A 6,449-nucleotide genomic window follows, 5' to 3' on the forward strand; every position below is an offset into this window, starting at 1 on the left:
AATACTCACCCAAGCTGTCCCACTATAGTTGCAACACGGTAATATGTGTGAAAATTGCCCAGGTAAATTCTCTCCATAAAAGCGGTATCAATCCAATCCATTTAATTGTTGTAATCAGATGGCTTACAGTCATCGGTAATTGGTGTCTGAGTTTCGCCAGGAGTCAGCACAGTTTTGATCAGACCTGCGCAAGCAAGTTGAATGTCAGAAAACAAAATCAAAACGATAGTATGATTAAAATCTGTCGGAAGCAAACAGAAATTACTCACTGGCGGCAGCTGCAGAAGAGCCGAAATAGCTCAGTTGGGAGAGCGTTAGACTGAAGATCTAAAGGTCCCTGGTTCAATCCCGGGTTTCGGCATCGTATTCAGTGTGAATATGTGTTTTGGGGGATAACGTGGCGGCGCAGCTACCGGACCGGAATTCAATTGTATATCATCTTTGTCGGGTTCTCTGATTTCCCCCCACATTAAGTAGGTTAATTTGGCACATGAATGTAATTGGGCGGCATGAGTTCGTGGCATATTACCCTGCTTTATCTCAAAAATACATTTTGTTAAAAAAGACACCTGTTGCTGATGCCTCGAGCGACGCCCCAGGAACTGCAATCTTCAACAGTCAATGGGAACTGGGTTCAGTTCCTTCGGCAACTTTTCCGGATAACTTTTCCACATTGTGTAAGACTCCGACAACATTCAGGCTTAACCTGTGTGATAGTTGGACCAGTCAGTTCTTCCAGCCTTGAGCTCGAACATCTCAACACTTCCTGGGATTAGACTCTCACTCTTAGAAACTGTTAGTTTCTTCTTCAATTACTCCTTTCATTTGACTCTCATTTGTGGCTTTAGGATTCTACCCCATTTCCTCTGCCTGGGGCTGTATTAGTGTGAAGTGGACAGCTTGCAGCCTTTGTTTTTTTCCCGAGCTGAACTCTGACTTTAACTCCTCTCCAGCACTCCCCTTTCCTCGCCACCTCACTCAGCTCACCTCTTGCTGAAACCTTCTGTCTTGGCATTGCGACCCACAGTTTTCACCGCTTCAGATCTCTTCTTCTCTCCTTGCATCTGCAACAGCAACGTTTAAGAGGTATTTAGACGGTGTATGGACAGTCAAGGTATGGAGAGATGTAGATCATAAGACCTTAAGACCATAAGATATAGGAACAGAATTAGGCCATTTGGCCCATCAAGTCTGCTCCATCATTTCATTATGGCTGATCCATTTCCCTCTCAGCTCCAATCTCCCCGTATCTCTTCATGCCTTGAATAATGAAGAATCTATCAACCTCTGCCTTAAATATACGCAGTGACTGGCCTCCAAAGCCACCTGTGGCAACAAATTGCATAGATTCACTACTCTCTGGCTGAAGAAATTCCTCATTTCAGTTCTAAATGGATGTCCCTCTATTCTGAGACTGTGTTCCCTGGTCTTAGACTCCCCCATCATAGGAAACGTCCTCTCCAAATCTACTCTATCAAGGCCTTTCAACTTTCGATAGGTTTCAATGAGATTCTCCCTCATTCTTCTGAATTCCAGTGAGTACAGGCCCAGAGCCATCAAACATTCCTCATAAGATAAGTCTTTCAATCCTGAAATCATTTTGTGAGCCTCCTTTGAATCCTCTCCAATGTCAGTACATATTTCTTATATAAGGGCCCAAAACTGCTCACAATATTCCAAGTGAGGCCTCAGTTGTGCGTTATGAAGCCTCAACATTACATCCTTGCTTTTATATTTTAGTCCTCTTGAAATGAATGCTAACATTGCATTTGCCTTCCCCACCACCAACTCAACCTGCAAATTAACCTTCAGGGAATCCTGCATGAAGACCCCCAAGACCCTTTTTGCCTCAGATTTTTGATTTTCTATCTATTTAGAAAATAATCTATGTTTTTATTTCTTTACTGAAGTGCATGACCATACACCACCCAATACTGTACCTCATCTGCCACTTCTTTGCCCAATCTCCTGATTTGTCTAAGTCTTTCTGTAGCCTCTCTGCAGCCTCTCTGCATGATCTTCCCATGAGGAAACCATGCCGACTTTGGCCTGTTTTACTTTGTGTCTCCAAGTACCCCAAAATCACATGCTCAACAATTGACTCCAACATCTTCCAGCCCACTGAGGTCAGACTAACTGGCCCACCATTTCCTTTCTATTGCTTCTCTCCCTTCTTGAAGAGTGGATTAGTTTGGATTGCTATCGTGATGGCATAGAGTTTGTGGGCCGTCGTGTGTTACTGTGCTGTACTGTTCTATGGTGTATTTACCACCCTCTTAATGTAAGCATTCAGGACTCTGACACCCACATCCGAAACAGACACCTCTGCCCTCTAAGATAATGCCTCATTTCAAACATCCTTTGGTTGACAACATGTCTTTTCCAATCCATATTCGCCTATTTCCCTCAACTTGCAAAATGCTGGAGGAAGTTCAGGCAGCATCTATGGAGGGGAATGCAGTCAACATTTCAGAATAAGACCCTTCATCAGGACTGGAATGAAGGGGGCAGAAGCCAGAATAAGAAGGTGAGTAAGACAAGAAGTATAAGCACGCAGGTGATAATTGAGACCAGGTGAGGGGTGAGATGGGTGGGTGAGGGAGGGGGGATGATGTGAGAAGCTAGGAAGGGAAAAGGTAGAAGTGGAAAAGACAATGAATAAGGAATCAGATAGGAGAGGACAGAGAAATAAACGAAAGGAGGGAGGAACTGGATTGAAGTGATGGGCAGGTTATGAAGGTTGGGGAGAAGAAAGGGTGAGAGGGCGTAACAAGTACAAAATACTGGAGGAACTCAGCAGGTCAGGCAGCATCTTTGGAAAGGAATAACAGTCATGTTTTCGGCCAAGACCCTTCATCAAGTCCAGGGAGGAAGGGGGAAGAAGACAGAATAAGGTGTGGGAGGGGAAGGAGTACAGGCTAGGAGGTAATGGTGGAAAACATAAAGAGCAAAAGAAGATGGATTCTGATAGGAGAAGAAAGCGGACCATGGGAGAAAGGGAAGGAAGAGGAGTACCAGGGGAAGGTGATAGGCAGGGAGGAGAAGAGGAAAGAGGGGAGCCATGTGGGGAATAGATGAAGAGGCATTGGGGAGAGTGGGAATTATTGGAAGTTAGAAAAATCGATGATCATGCCATTAAGTTGGAGGCTACCTAAATGGAATATGAGGTGTTGCTTCTTCCTTCAAAGTCTCTCCTTTGGTTGGCTCAGTTTGTTTCCATTTATATTTAGAGTGCCTTCTGCCCCTGTAGATGCCCCCACCAAATTTTTGGCCCTTCTTTTCTCCTAATCTCCATGGATGCTCTTTGTCATCTGTAAACATAGGGTAGTTTTCTCACAAATATCACCAAGGTATTTTTATAGCCCGAGCCTTTTTCCCAGGGTGGAAATGGCTAATACATGGCACATATTTTTAAGGTGACTGGAAGAAGGTATAGGGGAAATGTCAGCGGTACAGTTTTTATATAGACTGGTGGGTGCATGGACTGTCCTGCCAGTGGTGGTGGTAGATGCAGATACATTAGGGACATTAAAAAAATCTCTTAGGTAGGCATATGGATGATGGAAAAGTGGAGGGCCATATAGGAGGGAAGGGTTAGATTGATCTTAAAGTAGGCTGAAAGGTTGGCACAACATTGTGAGCCGAAGGGCCTGTAGTGTGCTGAAAAATACTTCTATGTTCTTCCTCCCTCAACCTTGTCACAGTATTAGTGCTGCTAAACTGGTTTACTGACAACTAATCTTGAATGAGAAGTTTGATGAGCTGTCTGCAAATTCAATGTCTCATTCATACAAAAGTTGGCTTCCAATTTAACTGTCACTGTTGGGACAGCCACCCGTATCCACCTCTGTAATTTTGCCTGTTCTTGCCCCAGCACTGGCCTGCTACAATGAAGCCTTCATTCATCCCTTTGCTGCCTCTCCTACTGCTCACTCAACCCATCTTCCCTCCACATCCCCTTCGATTTGCTGTCTCCATTCTGTCCCACTCTAGTTCTGCTCGTTCATCACTGTAGTCCCCCACTGATGTACATTGCCTTTCTGCTTTCCAATCTCAAAGAGTGAAATTCCTTTGATTTAAATCCCACTCCCCCCATTATCTTATCCTTCTTTGTCTCTCAATCCACTCCAGTCTTATAACCTCATCAACCTGGCCCTTCCTCTGACCTTGGTTTTCTTTGCCACCATCAAAGCAGCCAAGTTTTGGAACTCCATCTGGGAGAAGATATAGGAGCCAGAAGACCCATGTTCAGTGATTCAGAAACAACTTCTTCCCTTCTGCCAACTAATTTCTGAACAGTCCATAAACCCATGAACATAGAACATGTAGACAACATCCACTGCCTTGCCTTCATCAACCTACCTGGTAACTTCTTTGAAAAACTCTCTAAGATTGGTTAGACACAACCTACCATGCATAAAGCCATGCTGACTATCCCTAATCGGTCCCTGTCTATCCACTTATATACCTGGTCCCTTAGAATATCTTCCAATAACTTACCCATGACTAATGTCAGGCTCAATGGCAGATAATTTCCAGTTTAAATTTAGAGCCTTTCTTAAACAACAGAACAACATTAACTATCCTCCAATCCTCCATCATCTCACCCATTGCTAAGGACGTTTTAAATATCTCTGCCAGGGATCGTGCAATTTCTACACGAGCCTCCCACAAGATCTGAGGGAACACTTTGTCAAGTCCTAGGGATTTATCCAGCCTAATTTGTCTCAAGACAGCAAACACCCCTTCCTCTGTAATTTATATACAATCTGTGACCTTAGTGCTGTTTTGTCTCACTTCTATAGACTCTGTAAGCATCTCCTGAGTAAATTGTACATTCGTTATGTGCCATGTTGTTTGATGAGGGTGATCATGGTCTTCCCACGACCGTGATTGTTCTTAGCAAATTTTTCTACAGAAGTAGTTTGCCACTCCCTTCTTCTGGGCAGTGTATTGACAGGACATGTGACTCCAGCCATTATCAATACTCTTCAGTGGTTGTATAACCAGGACTTGTGATATGCACCAGCTACTCATAGGGCCATCCACTACTTGGTCTCATGGCTTCACATGACCCTGATCAGAGGGCTAAGCAGGTGCTACACCTTGCCCAAGAGTGATCTTGAGCCTAGCAGAGGGAAGGAATGTCTTCCCTCCTTTGGTAAAGATGTATCTTCACCCCACCACCTCACCTGAGTAAATACAGATGCAAAAAAATCCATTTAAGATCCCCATCCCTTCCGGCTCCATGCATAGATGAGCAGTCTGGTCTTCAAGAGAACCAATTTTGTCCCCTGCTATTCTTTTGCTCTTGATATTATCTGAGAAGCTCTTGGGATTCTCCTTCACCTTGTTTGCTAGAGTAACCTCATGCTGTTTTTTAGACTGCTTAATGTCCTCTTGCATTTCTCGTGTTCTCTTGCATCTCTCATACTCCTCAAGTTCTCATTTGTTCCTTCTTGCCTATACCTGCTATGTATCTCCATCTTCTTCTTAACCAGGGCCTCAATATCTTTTGAAAACCAAGGTTCCCAAAACCCGTTATCCTTGTCTTTTATTCTGACAGAAACATACAAACTCCATACTCTCAAAATTTCACTTTTGAAGGTGTCCCACTTAGATTAGATTTGATTATGAGGATACTCAGTCCTCGTTTATTGTCATTTAGAAATGCATGCATTAAAAAATGATACAACGTTCCTCAAGAATGCTATCACAAGAAAACACAGGACAAACCAAGACTAAAACTGACAAAACCACATAATTATAACATATAGTTACAACAGTGCAAAGCAATACCATAATTTGATAATGAGCAGACAATGGGCACGGTAAAAAAAAATCTTAAAGTCTCAATAGACTCATCATCTCACGCAGGCGGCAGAAGGGAGAAACTCTCCCTGCCATGAACCTCCAAGTGCCGCAAACTTGTCAATGCAGCACCATTGGAAGCACCCAACCGCAGCGGACTCTGTCTGAAAACTTCAAGCCTCCGACCAGCCCCTCTAACACAGCCTCTCCGAGCACCATCCTCTGCCGAGCGCTTTGACCCTGCCCCAGCCGCCGAGCAACAAGCAAAGCCAAGGATTCGGGGCCTTCTCCTCTGGAGATTCTGGACCACACAGTAGCAGCAGCAGCGAAGCAGGCATTTCGGAGGTTTCACCAGATGTTCCTCCGTGCTCTCACGTCCATCTCCATCAAATCAGGATTGTGCACGGCACCCTACTTGACAAATAACAGACATCACCACCGGAGTGGCTGCTGCGAGCTGCCGAAGCACGCGTTTGCCAGTAAACAATCTGTCCCAATGCATAGCCACCAGATCCTTTCTGATACCATCAAAGGTGGCCTTTCTCCAATTTAGAACTTCAACCCAAGGACCTGACCTATCCTTCTCCATAACTATATTGAAACTAATGGCATTATGAGCAATAGATGCAAAGGGTTCC

General features: G+C 44.2%; 1 non-coding gene across 1 annotated transcript; it reads left to right on the forward strand.

Moving 5' to 3' along the window:
- Positions 1 to 288: 288 nt before the first annotated feature.
- Positions 289 to 361, forward strand: trnaf-gaa (transfer RNA phenylalanine (anticodon GAA)). The gene has a single exon. It is a non-coding gene; the product is annotated as a tRNA-Phe (tRNA).
- Positions 362 to 6,449: the final 6,088 nt, after the last annotated feature.

This window comes from Mobula birostris, chromosome 18 (assembly GCF_030028105.1).
Source record: "Mobula birostris isolate sMobBir1 chromosome 18, sMobBir1.hap1, whole genome shotgun sequence".
NCBI classification, from domain to species: Eukaryota; Metazoa; Chordata; class Chondrichthyes; order Myliobatiformes; family Myliobatidae; genus Mobula; species Mobula birostris.